The 16,402-nt window shown below is 33.3% G+C and overlaps 1 protein-coding gene across 1 annotated transcript in view; it reads left to right on the plus strand.

Annotated features, from left to right (window-relative positions):
* Positions 1 to 2,650: 2,650 nt before the first annotated feature.
* The window catches only part of ANKEF1 (ankyrin repeat and EF-hand domain containing 1), an 87,982-nt gene continuing 74,230 nt past the window's right edge, over positions 2,651 to 16,402 (plus strand). Inside the window, exon 1 of the mRNA XM_043884632.1 lies at positions 2,651 to 3,068. The gene's annotated coding sequence lies outside the window, so the exon portion shown is untranslated. The remainder of the gene's footprint in view (positions 3,069 to 16,402) is intronic.

The following is a 16,402-nucleotide window of genomic DNA, read 5'->3' on the forward strand; positions in this document are numbered from 1 at the left end:
TAAATGCTTTTTATTGAGAGGTGAAATGATTTGCTGGTTGTTTATTTTTTTTGGTACAACCAGAAAATAGTGGGATATTGGATACAGGAGGCTTTGATTGTCTTGGGTGTCAGCTTAACATTCCATAGGTGGGGGGTAGTTTTTATATCCTATGATATAAAAGCATACTAAATGGCAATTTGGAGTCAGTTGTGCATTTAATGTCTTGAACATTTTAAATTACTTCTCTTCCCATATTGTTTTGCTAGAATTATTTCCTACAGCAAACCACTTTTTGATCTTGGCTCTCCTGGTCAGAATTTTGTGCACTCTGTAACATCTTTGGTCACGGTAGTCCAGTTTTCCTAGTAACTTGGTTAATATGCTGTGAACAATTGACAGTTTGAGTATGTAGTGTAAATCATATTAAATTGTGAATCAGTGCGACTCATGATGTAACAGCATATCAATATTTGAAGATACTGGTACTTGCTATCCTCTTAAGGAAAGTTTGCTCCAAATTTTAAGCTGGAAAGTCACTGTTAAGAATGTTAAGAATCACAGCTACATGATTTTTTAGATTTCTGGTACATATGTGAACAATGGTGTACAAATTGAAATGTCTGTGTAGTGATCCTCAAAACAACCAATAAAATCTCAATTATAAAAGAAAAAAAAACTGTATCATAATCTATTTGTTGCACCTTATCTTTTATTTGTATTTAACTAAATGTTCATTTAAAGAATAGTAGATTAACTTCACATTAAAAATTCAGACTATACAAAAGGCAGAAATAAAAACATGAAGCCTTTCCCTCCACACTTGTCCTACTCTCCAGAGGGAACTATTCTTAACATTTTTTGGTTTTGGTTCTCTTGGTTTTTAGCTCTAAAATTCTAGATGAGTGTTGTCCAAAAGAAATGTAATGTGAACCACATTAACAAGTCTAGCCGCCATATTTTTTAAAGTAAAAAGAATTAGATTAAATAATTTTAATGACATATTTTACTTACTCCCATAACTCAAAATATTATTTCACATGTAGTCAATATAAAAAATATGAATGAGATATTTAAATTTTTTTCATGTTAATTTCCTACTTAGAGAATGTATCAATTCAGACTGGCAACACTTTAGATGTTCATTAGCTGCATATGACAAGTGGCCACTGTATTGGACAGCATAGGTCTAAGTTATATACTTTAAATCTAGCTTGTTATTTATAAGCACTTTAAAACAGTATCTTTGACTTACTACCATGAAAATCGAGAATTTAACACCTTTTACTATCCATTCTATCTTATTATTACAAGCCCTATTAAATTTGTATTTTTAGCTTTTCCATTGATCATCTTTATTATTTTGAAAACTATACCTAATATTTATTTCTTACACAACTATTAGACAGTATCCTTTGAGTTCCATATGCAAGATGTGGAAATCAATACTTCTGCCCTTTGTATAGTCTGAGTTTGTTGACAATGTAAAAGCTGGAAAAAGTTAGGAAGCATACTGAGAGAGATGGAAAGAAGGGAAGAAGTATTGAGTTTGAAAATATTCATTGTAAAATCAAGGACTGTGGTTGAACCTTTTGGAAATACAATTCTACACTCTGAATCAAAGCTACTTAAAGCAGAATTTTCCAAATATTAAAGACAAATAGGGTTTCCCAGATAGCTCAAATGATAAAGAATCTGCCTACAGTGCAGGAGACCTGGGTTTGATCCCTGTGTTGGGAAGATCCCTTGGAGAAGGGAAAGGCTACCCGTTCCAGTCTTCTTGCCTGGAGGATCCCATGGACAGAGGAGCCTGGCAGGCTACAGTCCACGGGGTCTGGTTTTTTATATCCCGTAACTTATTTGGAATCATGCTTCCATTTAGTTTGCTTCATTTGAGTACCATGGCTATACTATTCAACTTTATGTACTTCTTGGATTCTCATTACCCTTCATTTACCTTGTTAACTGAGAAATATTCTGGTCATTTTGTTTTTAGGTCATCCCACTTTTTAATTATACTATTTAATATAGGAAAGTGACTGTTTCCTTAAAGGCTATCTCTGGCTGCTCACTAACTTCCCTTTCTAATTTGAACTTATTACCTCGTATGTTTGCTGATGAGTTGGGATTCTGGGATTTAATTTCATTGTTCCATTGATTAAATTCACAATTTTTTACATACCAAGTTTTCCTCTTTCAGTAATGAAGATCTTTTATTGGAATATATCCTCTAGTAATTTTTCCCCCCAAACACATTCAAGAGAGGTAGACGTTCTGAATTTTTGCATATTCAAAAATGGCTTTATTTTCCTTTTACACAAAACTGGTACAGTTCAATTTCCCAAGAAAAATATCAAATTTCTATAGCAGCCTTGCATGTTATAAACACATATTTGTGTGTTCCTATCCTTGGAAATTACAATTCAAGTGAGTCAGTTACACAGGGGATGAAACCAATTCTTGTGCCTCTCTCCACTAGCATATTCATGGTGAAGCAGTATCTCATATTTTACCTTTAGCCACTGTTGTGTATCAATTGGGAAATCAGAAGTTTCGTTATAGAGCCCGCTTGGTAAATCCTTGGGGAATTACAACACACTTTGGCATGTTTATAAATGTCTTTTTTTCCTGCTCACGTCTTATAAAGACCTAAGTGTGTGCCTTTGGGGCTGTTTAAATATCTTCTGTGAACAAGGAGAAATGCAGACATGTTGGCAGAGCTGATCATTTTCATTGTGGATCTTACACTTGCTTTGGCCTTTTTTGTTATCATTTATGCTGTTTACTTGATAGCAGCTACAAGTATTTTCATCTCTGTCCTTTTCTGTATTTTCAAAGGGGAAATTAAAAAAACTATGACTTCAACATGAGCAGAGACTGGGTACTGGATTCTAGCAATGCTGCTGGGAAACCATTCCTAGGCAGCATAGAGACAGTCAGCTCCAGGATGCCTCCTGTCCATTTTCCAACCCCAAAAGAAGGGGCCTTCTCACTCTAGAAGAGTGGAGTGAAGAGCCCTCGGCGGTGGAGGAGACACACGGGAAGACTCGCCACATGCCACTCCCACCAGTTGAGAAGTATTATTTGAGGTAAGAACATGGAATATTCAGCTTAATTCTCCCTTTTGCAAATGAAGTGACACATGCATGTTTGAGGTGAGACGAGAAAAACAAGCAGATGCCTTTTATCACTTCCTTCCATGTTTCAAAAATGGAGTTGGTAGCATCTGTAGACAAGACTACAATTTTTGTTTTCTGCTAAGAGCCCTGTTTACTCAGTAAATTAGGGAACCCTACCTGTGATGTTTTCTCTCCCAAGCATTGGTTAGGCCAGGTCAAAAACAGTTAAAACTCCCATCTCAATCTTTTTTAGCAATTGGGCTAAAAGGCTTGGTAGAAGAGAAATGTGAATAAATGGATATTCTTTCAATCCATGAGTTGTTTATTGCCTTTATTTTTTAATTAATTTTTATTGGAGTATAGTTGCTTCCCAGGTGGCTCAGTTCAGTTCACTCACAGAGTTTTGTCCGACTCTTTGCAACCCCAAAGACTGCAGCATGCCAGACTTCCCTGTCCATCACCAACTCCTGGAACTTGCTCAAACTCACATCCATCGAGTGGGTGATGCCATCCAGCCATCTCATCCTCTGTCATCCACTTCTCCTCCAGCATCAGGGTCTTTTCCAGTAAGTCGATTCTTTGCATCAGGGGGCCAAAGTATTGGAGCTTCAGCTTCAGCATCAGTCCTTTCAATGAATATTCAGGGTTGATTTACTTTAGGATTGACTGGTTTGATCTCCTTGCAGTCCCCAGCTGGCTCAGTGGTAAAGATTTCACCTGCATTGCAGGAGATGCAGGTTCAATCCTTGAGTCAGGAAGATCCCTGGAGAAGGAAATGGCAACCCACTGTCGTATTCCTGCCTGGAAAATCCCATGGATAGAGGCGTCTGATGGGCTACAGTCCACGGGGTCTCAAAAGAGTTGAATACAACTTAGTGACTAAAAACAACAATAAATAATTGGTTTACAATGTTGTGTTAACTTCTACTGTACAGCAAAATGAATCAGACTTACATATGCATGTATCCCCTCTCTTTTGAATTCCCTTCCCATTCAAGTGACCACAGTGCATTAAGTAGGGTTTCCTGTGCTATACAGTATGTTCTCATTAGTTACGTATTTTATAAATAGTAGCATTAAAGGGCAGAGCATATTTTTTTACTTCAAGGGGCAAAGATAATCAGCAGTGGTTCTTGAGAGGACAGTGGGTTTTCAGAACAGTCCTTGAATGGACCTAGAGATGATCATACAAGTCAGAAACAGAGAAGAATTCCCTGGCAGTCCAGTGGTGAGGACTCCATGCTTTCACTGCCGAGGTCCCAGATCTGATCCCTGGTCAGAGAACTAAGATCCCACAACTTGCACAGCCCAGGAAAAAAGAAGAGAAATAGAAATACTTATGATATTACTTATATGAGGAATATAAAATGCATTGCAGATGAACTTTTCTATGAAACAGAAGCAGAATCACAGACACAGATAACAAACTGGTGAGTGCCAAGGGAGGAGGGGTAGGGGCAAGGTCTGAGTGGGGTCTGGGGCTAGATGCAAGCTTACATACAGGATGGAGAGACAACCAGGTCCTACTACACAGCACACGGACCTACATGCAGTATCCTGTGAATAGCCATAATGGAAAAGAATATGAAAGAAAGAAATTATAACTGAATCACTTTGCTGCACAGTAGTAATTAATACAATGCAAATAAAGTATACTTCAATTAAAAAGATAATAATTTTTTATTAAATTAATTATTTTAATTGGAGGATAATTACTTTACAATATTGTGATGGTTTTTGCCATGTATCAACATGAATCAGCTGTAGGTATATAAAAGATATTTATTTTATTTTATTTTTGTTTCTTTTTTGTGAGGCCCTGCTTTCACGGTCTGTATTCATACTGAAAATCAAGATCAAGCGAGCTTTTGCAGATAATAAAATTTTAAAAAGTAATTTAAAGATACAACTAAAATGGCCCTTGGAGCAAAATCAATGTGTGAGCATATGAAATGGCAGAATACAGATTTACTCTCATTTTGGTTTGATGTCCTCTGAACACTAGAGATGGCAAGTTGAAACATTTCAGGATGATCTCTTAATAACACTTTAAACTTGAAAACTGGACTTATTGGAATTTCCTGGTTCCTTGTTTATTCCACTGCTTTGGTCCAGTGGAAGCAGATGGATAAGTTTTCTCCTGGATTTTTGTCAGATAAATGGTCAGATGAACGGTGCCTTGTGTTTGGGTTTTTATGGTATAAATCCAATTATTTTATAGTAGACAGATACATTTTTCTCTAGAATACCTGATTAGTCTGCAGAAGACTCTGGTAAATTAATTTAATTTTAGCAGTTGTGATTGAAACATCTTAAAACCAGGCCCTTGTCCTCATACCTCCTCTTCATTGAGACTTTGGACATTTTAACCTTTAAAAAGTGTTTCTCCCTCAAAAACTAAAAAGTTATTTTAGTTTATATGTAAAGTAACACTTAAATGCTCTTCTCTCCCCAAAATTAACAAAATTGATTTAATAAGGACAAATAATAAGCTTAGCCCCATGGAAAATAAATATTTAAATTTCTAGTAGATCTTAAGTGTTGTCACTACAACAAAGGAAAGAAAAAAAGAAAAAATGGTAACTAGGTGAAGTGATTGATGTATTAACTGGATTGACTATGGTGATTACTTCATTATATATCTTGTATATATTTAACATGCAAATATATATTCAGTATATATATATGGTGAGTGGGTGTTTGTTCTAAATCACCTCAGTCGTGTCCAATTCTTTGAGAACCTGGACTACAGCTCGCCAGGTTCCTCTGTCCATGGAATCCTCCAGGCAACGATACTGGAGTTGCCAGGGCTTCCTCCAGGGGATCTTCCCGACCCAGAAATCGAACCAGCATTTCTTATGTGTCCTGCATTGGCAGGAAGGTTTTTCATCATTAGTGCCACCTGGGATCCCCACGTATATTATAAACATGCTTAAAGGAAACAACTTGTTATATATGTATGTATATATATACATACACATATATACCATCTATATCTATCCATCTATCTATCATTGTAGAGCATCATCATATATATATGATACATATATATACAATTTATATATATTAAATATATATACAATTTCTTAAATATATGTATAATTACATTTTATATAAATATATATTTAAATATACATATATATTAAATATATCTATATTTAAAACACATTTTAAGAATATATTTTAATATATGTGATATATTATATATTGTTATATTATATTATATTTTATATTTTATATATTACATTATATATTATGCAATATTCTATGCAATGTATATTATTATATATTAAATGTAATATCATATATATATGATATATCATATACAATATATTACATGATATATATATAATATATATAATATATGTTACTGTATATATAATATCATTATATATAATAAGTATTACATATATTATGATATATAATACATATTAAATATATATCAATTATACATTTATATGAATATATAATATATAATTATATAAATATGTAATATACAAATATATCTTTATATATATTATATGTATTTATATACAACTTTTATATATATAAATACATAAATGTAATTATATTAGAATATGTAAATATAAATAACATATTTATATTTATATAAAATTTATTATTATCTATAATAAATATATAAAAGTTATATATTTAAAATATATTATATTTCATATATTTTATATGTATAATCTATAATTTATAATATAATGCATAATATATATTATAAAAAAATATTACATCTAATATATCATTAATATATATAAAATACATATGTTATATGGTATATATTATATCTTATATATGTGATATATAATATATATCATATAATACATAATATATTTATATATTTAAATAACTATAAATAATAATTATATTTATATATTATATAAACTGCAATAATTATATGTTATGTATATTATATAATGTATATATCAATTAATTATATATCATGTATAATATTCTGTATATATTATGCTATATATTTATATTATATATTATACATATAATAGATATATACAAATATTTATTATATGTCATATATATATTAATTTATTTAATTATGTATATATTTTTATTTATATATTTTTTAATATATTTATTTTAATTATATTCATATATCTTTATTTATATATTCATATCATATATTTATATATAAATATATCTTATATATTAATTTATATTATATATTTATATATTAATAGATATATATTATATATAATATATGATAAAATAATAAGCATATATATGTTATATATAATATATGTTTCAATATATCTTATATATTATATATAATATATGATAAATATATATATTATACATCATATAAATATCTTATAAAAATATATTATATAACCATAGAAATATATAATATATTAACATATATGAAATATATATTTTATATATAAATTATATAATAAATAATTTTTATAATATATAGCATACATATATGGTTATATAATATATACATATATACATTTAAATATAATATATTTATACATGTATATATGTAATATAGAAATATATTTTATTACATATTATATATAATATATAATATAACATATAAAATGTATTCTATATATACACATTATATATTCATATGTTTATATATTTGATTTATGTATATAAATATATATATAATCATAATATTGAATTTATATATAATATATGTTATACATTATATATAATATATTATATTATGATCATTATATATATTAATTATAGATAATTTAAAGAATATATATAATTATATTATATATGAGAAATATATAGAAATTATATATTTTATATAATACATAATATATATTTGTATATATGATATATGATATATAGTTAATATATTATAGATATAATTATATCTAATATTAATATATTAGATATCATTATAATATATGAATATAATGTATATAATATATAACATATAATATAGCATATTAATTATATTATTATATAATAAAATATATATTATATTGATATTAAATATATTTATATAAATATATATGAAATATATGTATTTATATATTTTTATATTCATATTTATTTTATTTATATATTTCTTAAATATATATACAATTTCTTATCAGTAGACTGAAAAAAATAGGGCAAAGGTATCAAAAGTTAAAAAAAGCACAAAGAAAGGTAAATATTTAAACTTTTAGAAAACAAGTTAGCTTTAGTATAATTTTATCCGATTCAGCCATGGTATTTGTTCAAGGGCACAGTAACTGCTCCCCAGAAGAAACTGATGCGTTTTGTTGAGCAGGTTGTATTATCAAACCCTGAAATAACTCCTCATTACATAGTGTCACCTTTACACACAGATGTGAAGGGGGCCACTTATCTGGTGGGATTTGTGCTGCACAGCCAGACCGCCTCTTTAACTGTCAAACTCTCACCCTAAAAACTTGCAAGGGATTGGCAATGATAGAAGCATTGTTTCGTGATAATGGTTTCTTTAACTCTAAGAAAATTCAATTGTCATGCAAACATCATGGAAGAGGTACACAGTATGTTTCTTTTTGTTTTTACATCTTAATTCACTCATCTACATGTATAGAAAGGTCCATGCACAATCTTTCGATACCTGGGGAGCTTCTACATTCTGTTGTGCTAACATTCATGGGGAATGGGCTTCAGTTGTACCACACAAAATTGCTCATGTGGTCTTTGCCATTTGCCTTAGAGTTCTCTTATCTCTCAAATGTTCCAAATGTGAAGGATTACGGTCAATGGTAATGATTTGATAAGAAAGGAAACCAGAAGTGCTTTACACTTTGAGTACATACCTTTTGAGGTCTGCCTTCACCACATGCCTCTTACAGCTGCCATCAGAAAACTTGCTAGCCCTGCAGGGCACTGGATTTGCAAACCCTGCCAGGTTCCTGCAGCTCCCTTTTGGCATCCAAAAGGGGTGCCATAGCTCCCTTTGTGACATCCCTTAGCCTCTGTATGAGTTTCAGTAAATTAAATTTAGTTCTGCTAAATTCTAAATGCTGTTAATGAGAATTCATTTCTAAGGCGTGTTATTTACCAGCAATTCAACTACGTCTCCTTTTGACTTTATTTTATAGAATGTTGCAGCTGTCTTAAAATTCAAAAGGAACTTGAAAGTCATTGAGTGCACTTTTTGTCCAATTAAGAAATACCTTCTACAATATCCTTGAAAGATGATTTTGTAACTTCTCCTTGTGCAGTTTTCCTGAGAGGCACAAGGCAGCCTCTTATAATAATATTCAATAGCAATCTGAGTCCTCACATCTCCCATCTCTTTGTCTTATTTTTGCTCTAATAAGCAATCTTGAAAATGGTCAAGGAAGTATACAATGACATTGATAGACTACAATGATGTCACAAATTCTAAGAGGAGCTTCTTTCCTTATGAATTTTCTACTTGCCACTCACACCATTGAACAATGTTGTTCTTTTCAGTCCAAACAGACACCATTTAAGATCATAACTCAAGATAAATCTAGGGTTTATTGTGTACTTTAATAGAAGATTCTTATTTTTTTTACTTATTTATATTAGTTGGAGGCTAATTACTTTACAATATTGTAGTGATTTTTTGCCATACATTGATATGAATCAGCCATGGATTAACATATGTTCCCCATCCTGAACCCCCCTCTCACCTCCCTCCCCATCCCATCCCTCTAGGTCATCCCAGTGCACCAGCCCTGAGCACTTGTCTCATGCATCAAACCTGGACTGGTGATCTGTTTCACAATTGATAATATACATGTTTCAATGCTATTCTCTCAGATCACCCCACCCTCGCCTTTTCCCACAGAATCCAAAAGTCTGTTCTATACATCTGTGTCTCTTTTTCTGTCTCACATATAGGGCTATCGTTACCATCTTTCTAATTTCCATATATATGCATTAGTATACTGTATTGCTGTTTATCTTTTTGGCTTACTTCACTCTGTATAATGGGCTCCAGTTTCATCCATCTCATTAGGACTGATTCAAATGAATTCTTTTTAATGGCTGAGTAATATTCCATTGTGTATATGTACCACAGCTTCCTTATCCATTCATCTGCTAATGGGCATCTAGGTTGCTTCCATGTCCTAGCTATTATAAACAGTGCTGCGATGAACATTGGGGTACACATGTCTCTTTCAGTTCTGCTTTCCTCAGTGTGTATGCCCAGAAGTGGGATTGCTGGGTCATATGGCAGTTCTATTTTCCAGTTTTTTAAGGAATCTCCACACTGTTCTCCATAGTGGCTGTACTAGTTTGTATTCCCACCAATAGTGTAAGAGGGTTCCTTTTTCTCCACACCCTCTCCAGCATTTATTGCTTGTAGACTTTGGATAGCAGCCATTCTGACTGACATGAAATGGTACCTCATTGTGGTTTTGATTTTCATTTCTCTGATAATGAGTGATGTTGAGCATCTTTTCATGTGTTTGTTAGCCATCTGTATGTCATTGGAGAAATATCTGTTTAGTTCTTTGGCCCATTTTTTGATTGGGTCATTTATTTTTCTGGAATTGAGCTGCAGGAGTTGCTTGTATATTTTTGAAATTAATCTTTTGTCTGTTGCTTCATTTGCTATTATTTTCTCCCATTCTGAAGGCTGTCTTTTCACCTTGCTTATAGTTTCCTTTGTTGTGCAAAAGCTTTTAAGTTTCATTAGGTCCCATTTGTTTATTTTTGCTTTTATTTCCAATATTCTGGGAGGTGGGTCATAGAGGATCTTGCTGTGATTTATGTTGGAGACTGTTTTGCCTATGTTCTCCTCTAGGAGTTTTATAGTTTCTGGTCTTACATTTAGATCTTTAATCCATTTTGAGTTTATTTTTGTGTGTGGTGTTAGAAAGTGTTCTAGTTTCATTCTTTTACAAGTGGTTGACCAGTTTTCCCCTTTTTAAAGAGGTTGTCTTTTCTCCATTGTATATCCTTGCCTCCTTTGTCGAGATAAGGTGTCCATAGGTTCGTGGGTTTATCTCTGGGCTTTCTATTCTGTTCCATTGATCTATATTTCTGTCTTTGTGCCAGTACCATACTGTCTTGATGACTGTGGCTTTGTAGTAGAGCCTGAAGTCAGGCAGGTTGATTCCTCCAGTTCCATTCTTCTTTCTCAAGATTGCTTTGGCTATTCAAAGTTTTTTGTATTTCCATACAAATTGTGAAATTGTTTGTTCTAGTTCTGTGAAGAATACCATTTGTAGCTTGATGAGGATTGCATTGCATCTATAGATTGCTTTGGGTAGTATAGACATTTTGATAATATTGATTCTTCCAATCCATGAACACGGTATGTTTCTCCATCTATTTGTGTCTTCTTTGATTTCTTTCATCAGTGTTTTATAATTTTCTATATATAGGTCTTTTGTTTCTTTAGGTAGATATATTCCTAAGTATTTTATTCTTTTCGTTGCAATGGTAAATGGTATTGTTTCCTTAATTGCTCTTTCTGTTTTCTCATTGTTCATGTATAGGAATACAAGGAATTTCTGTGTTAATTTTATATCCTGCAACTTTACTATATTCATTGATTAGCTCTAGTAATTTTCTGGTAGAGTCTTTAAGGTTTTCTATGTAGAGGATCATGTCACCTGCAAACAGTGAGAGTCTTACTTCTTCTTTTCCTATCTGAATTCCTTTTATTTCTTTTTCTGCTCTGATTGCTGTGGCCAAAACTTTCAAAACTATGTTGAATAGTAGTGGTGAGAGTGGTCACCCTTGCCTTGTTCCTGACTTTAGGGAAAATGTTTTCAATTTTTCACCATGAGGGATAATGTTTGCTGTGGGTTTGTCATATATAACTTTTATTATGTTGAGGTATGTTCCTTCTATTCCTGCTTTCTGGAGGGTTTTTATCATAAATGGATGTTGAATTTTGTCAAAGGCTTTTTCTGCATCTTTTGAGATAATCATATGGTTTTTATCTTTCAATTTGTTAATGTGGTGTATTACATTGATTGATTTGTGGATATTAAAGAATCCTTGCATTTCTGATAAAGACCCTTTGGTCATGATGTATGATCTTTTTAATATGTTGTTGGATTCTGTTTGCTAGAATCTTGTTAAGGATTTTACATCTATGTTAATCAGTGATATTGGCCTGTAGTTTTCTTTTTTGTGGCATCGTTGTCTGGTTTTGGTATTAGGGTAATGGTGGCCTCATAGAATGAGTTTGGAAGTTTACCTTCTTCTGCAATTTTCTGGAAGAGTTTGAGTAAGATAGGTGTTAGCTCTTCTCTAAATTTTTGGCAGAATTCAGCTGTGAAGCCATCTGGTCCTGCGCTTTTGTTTGCAGGAAGATTTCTGATTACAGTTTCGATTTCCTTGCTTGTGATGGATCTGTTAAGATCTTAGAAGATTCTTAATATGTCTATTCTGACTTCTTATATGTGTCTGCCACATAGGATTTTGAAACTTTTTCCTTAGAAGTTTCCCAAAGTCTGGGAGTGTTGCTAATTTGCACTGAAGAATAGCATTATATTAGCACACCCATAATTATTAAAATATAATTCTAATGCACTGACCTGAATTCACAGTACAGCAAAAATTCAGTTCAACCTCAGATTGATTCTCACAGCAGTTCACTAATTTTCCCATGGATGTTTCCAGTCCACTACTTGGAAAGTCAGATGAATTTGAGCATTTTGCAAAATTAGCGCCCTTGTCAACCTTATCAATTTTGACTCCAGAAACAGCAACATTTGGAGGAGCGAGCTATGCTAATCTTCACAGAATGAAGCCACTTTTATCAAAGAGAAAAAGGTAGAGTGGAAAAGCTTGGGAAAGGGGTCCAGCTCTCCCACTTCTGCTGAAATGGGGCCAGCCCATTGAGGGCTGAGGAGGAAATCAGCTGGCATCCCATGGCTCTGTGAGCCGGTCTGGGGAGGTTTGAGTGTCAGAAGCCAAAGGTGTTTCTGGCTTTATGGATGGCTGAGGGAGAGAAGCTCCCAGAAGCTACAAGACAAGGAGGAAACTCAAGTCCTGGAATGTGAAACAGTTATCCCTTTTCTGCTTCTGCTGACATTTCTAGGAAATATAAACTTTCAGATCTGAGAGTCTAATTGGGATCTTAACCACACCCCTACTGGCAGTTTATTGTGTCAAGTCACTGCTTTCCTAGGCCTCTGTTCTTCCATCTGAAAAAAAACAGGATGTGACCCCAATGACAGAAGCCCCTTTCAGTCTAAAATAACTGCAAATTTTACAGAATAAAATGAGTTAGAAATATAAAATGTGATCAGCCAAGATGGCAGTTGACACAGAGGATCTCTAAGCATTTCTCAAAATGCGTTGCAAATACTTAGGGGATGCATGCAAAGTGGGAGCCCCCAAGAGACAAGGTGGCAGTTTTCAGGACGCTTATAGAATTGAGGGAAAAGCTCTTAGAATAAATTTTCTTAGAGACCCGAAGTTTATCTCCATGTCTCCACCACACTACCTGCTTACAATTAAAGGATGACATCATATGCACACCTGCATCCCACAGGCATCAGTTACCCCTAATTATTAATTAATTCAGACAGACCGTCCAGACTTCTAAACCTGTGCATTTTTATTGTATCTGCTGGCAAGGCACTTCTTTTGCACACAGATTACTTTTTCTTCAGGATCTCAGTTTGTTCATTCATAAAATGAAAACATGGTGTAAATAATATCAATAGCCATACCTGGGCTATTTTGCTATTGAAAGGGCTTATTGAATAGATGCTGCTTGCTACCAGAGAAGGCAATGGCAACCCACTCCAGTACTCTTGCCTGGACAATCCCATGGATGGAGGAGCCTGGTAGGCTGCGGTCCATGGGGTCGCTAAGAGTCGGACACGACTGAGCGTCTTCACTTTCACTTTTCACTTTCACGCATTGGAGAAGGAAATGGCAACCCATTCCAGTATTCTTGCCTGGAGAATCCCAGGGACAGAGGAGCCTAGTGGGCTGCCATCTATGGGGTCGCACAGAGTCGGACACGACTGAAGCGACTTAGCAGCAGCAGCCGCAGCTACTCACTGTAGGAGATGACTTGTCAAAACAAAGAAACGTAATACATAGACTTAGACTTCAAAGGGTTTCCATTAGGTCTCAATTTGAAAAGAGCCATGAACTAGACATGAATTCAAAGCTTCAGTCAAAGTAATCAACTAGTTAAATAAATAAAATTTACTACTTTTCAAAAGTTAAAATTTCAATAAAACCTGTTTGCCAATTTTAATTTTACTCATTTTTAATAGCCTGTGTTTTTAATGAGTAAACTAATCCAGTTTATCTAAATGATTTGCATTGTAGGTAATCTTTGTGCCTTAGAAGACAGACTTGGCTAAAAGTAAATGGATTATTTGGCAATAATTCTTGAATATAGCACCAAAGCACAGCAAAATTTTTTTTAAGAAAGAGAGAAACCAAACTATGTCAAAATTAAAAATTTCCATGCATCAAAGAACACAATGAACAGGTTGAAAAAAACAGCTCAAGAGATGCAAGGATATATTTATAAATCATGTACTTGATAAAGGGTTAATATCCAAAATATTTAAAGAACTATAACTCAATGATAAAATAAACAACCTAATGATAAAAATAGCCAAAAGACTTGAATAGACATTTCTCCAAAGAAGATATACAAAAGGTCAATAAGCACATGAAAAGAGTCTCAACATCAGTAATTATTAAGGAGATGAAAATCAAAACCACAGTGAGATACACCTCACTCTCATTAGGATGGCTACCATTAAAACTCAGAAAGTAACAAGTGTTAGTGAGGATGTGGAGAAACTGGACCTGTTGTGCACTGTTGGTGGAAATGTAGAATGATACAGGCTCTATAGAAAACAGTATGATAATTCCTCATAGAATTAAAAATAGAATTATTATATGACCAAGCAATTCCAGTTTGGGATATGTATATATATATATGTATATATATATGAATTGAAAGCAGAGTCTCAAAGTGATATTTGTACATCTGTAGCATTACTTATAGTAGCTAAAGGATACAAGCAACCCAAGGGTCCTTTGACAGATGAGTGAATAAACAAAATGTGGTATATCTACACCATAGAATATTACTCAGTTCTTTAAAAGGAATAGAAATTCTGACACATGCTACAATATAGATGAACCTTAACAATATCATTTTATGTGAAATAAACCTGTCACAAAGGACAAGTAATTTGTAATTCTACTATCAAGGTCATAGAGATAAAAAGTAGAATAGTGGTTGCCAGGGCCATGGGAGAGGAAGTGGTGGAGTCATTACTTAATGGGTGCAGCATTTCAGTTTTGCATAATGAAAAGAGTTCTGTGGATTTGATATTTATATTTAGTTTCTAAATCAAGTTATACAGAATAGTGTATAAATTAAAGCAGAGTTTTTTGTTGTTGTTTCTTTGTTTTTGGTTTTTGGCCTGGCTATAAAAACTAGGCTGCAGGGAATGATGCTCTTCATGGAGGATTTTGTATAAGTAAAAGATCCAGATTGTTTGGCTTTTGAAAAATTACTTAAAGCATGTGTGTTCTCGATCATAGCATCTTCCACTGTGTTAATTTACCCTATTTAATTTGTCTTTACTTAGTAGCCAGATGTCATTAAGAACAAAAGGTTTCATTTCTTGCTAAATAGCCATAGCATACTTGTGTTAATTGTTCTTAGACACCACTGACAGAAATGGATTATGATAAAAATATCAGTTAGCTAATTATCTAAGTTTGGGGTTTTTGGCTGTGCCATGGGACTTGGGGGATCTTAGTTCCTGACCAGGAAATGAATCTGGGCCTCATCAGTGAAAATGCTGAGTTTTAACCATTGGACTGCCAAAGAATTCTCCTAAATTTGGTTTTAATAATACAGTACACAATACTTGTTTCAAAATCCCCATTTTATAATATCATTTTGAGAAAAAAGGATATAATATACTAAAGTAATTTTTTCTCATTTTTATTATTTGTGATAATTATCCCAGTATATGTGTGCATCTAGGTCGCTTCAGTTGTGTCCAACTCTGTGAGACCCTATGGACTGTAGCCCTCCAGGGTCCTCAGTCCATGAGGATTCTCCAGGCAAGAATACTGGAGTGGGTTGCCCTGCCCTCCTCCAGGGGATCTTCCTGACCCAGGGATTGAACTCACATCTCTTATGTCTCCTGCATTGGCATGAGGGTTCTTTACCACTAGCGCCACCTGGGAAGCCCCATCCCAGTATACAACTCAGGGCTGAAAATTCCTGAGTTGTATACTCTTAAGCCCCCTTCAATAACTCAGCTGGTAGAGCAGAGGACTATAGATCTGATGCATGTGGGCCTCCTTAGGTCACTGGTCCTACTCATGCTTGAAGGAGG

The sequence above is a fragment of the Cervus elaphus genome, chromosome 23 (assembly GCF_910594005.1).
Source record: "Cervus elaphus chromosome 23, mCerEla1.1, whole genome shotgun sequence".
Classification (NCBI taxonomy): domain Eukaryota; kingdom Metazoa; phylum Chordata; class Mammalia; order Artiodactyla; family Cervidae; genus Cervus; species Cervus elaphus.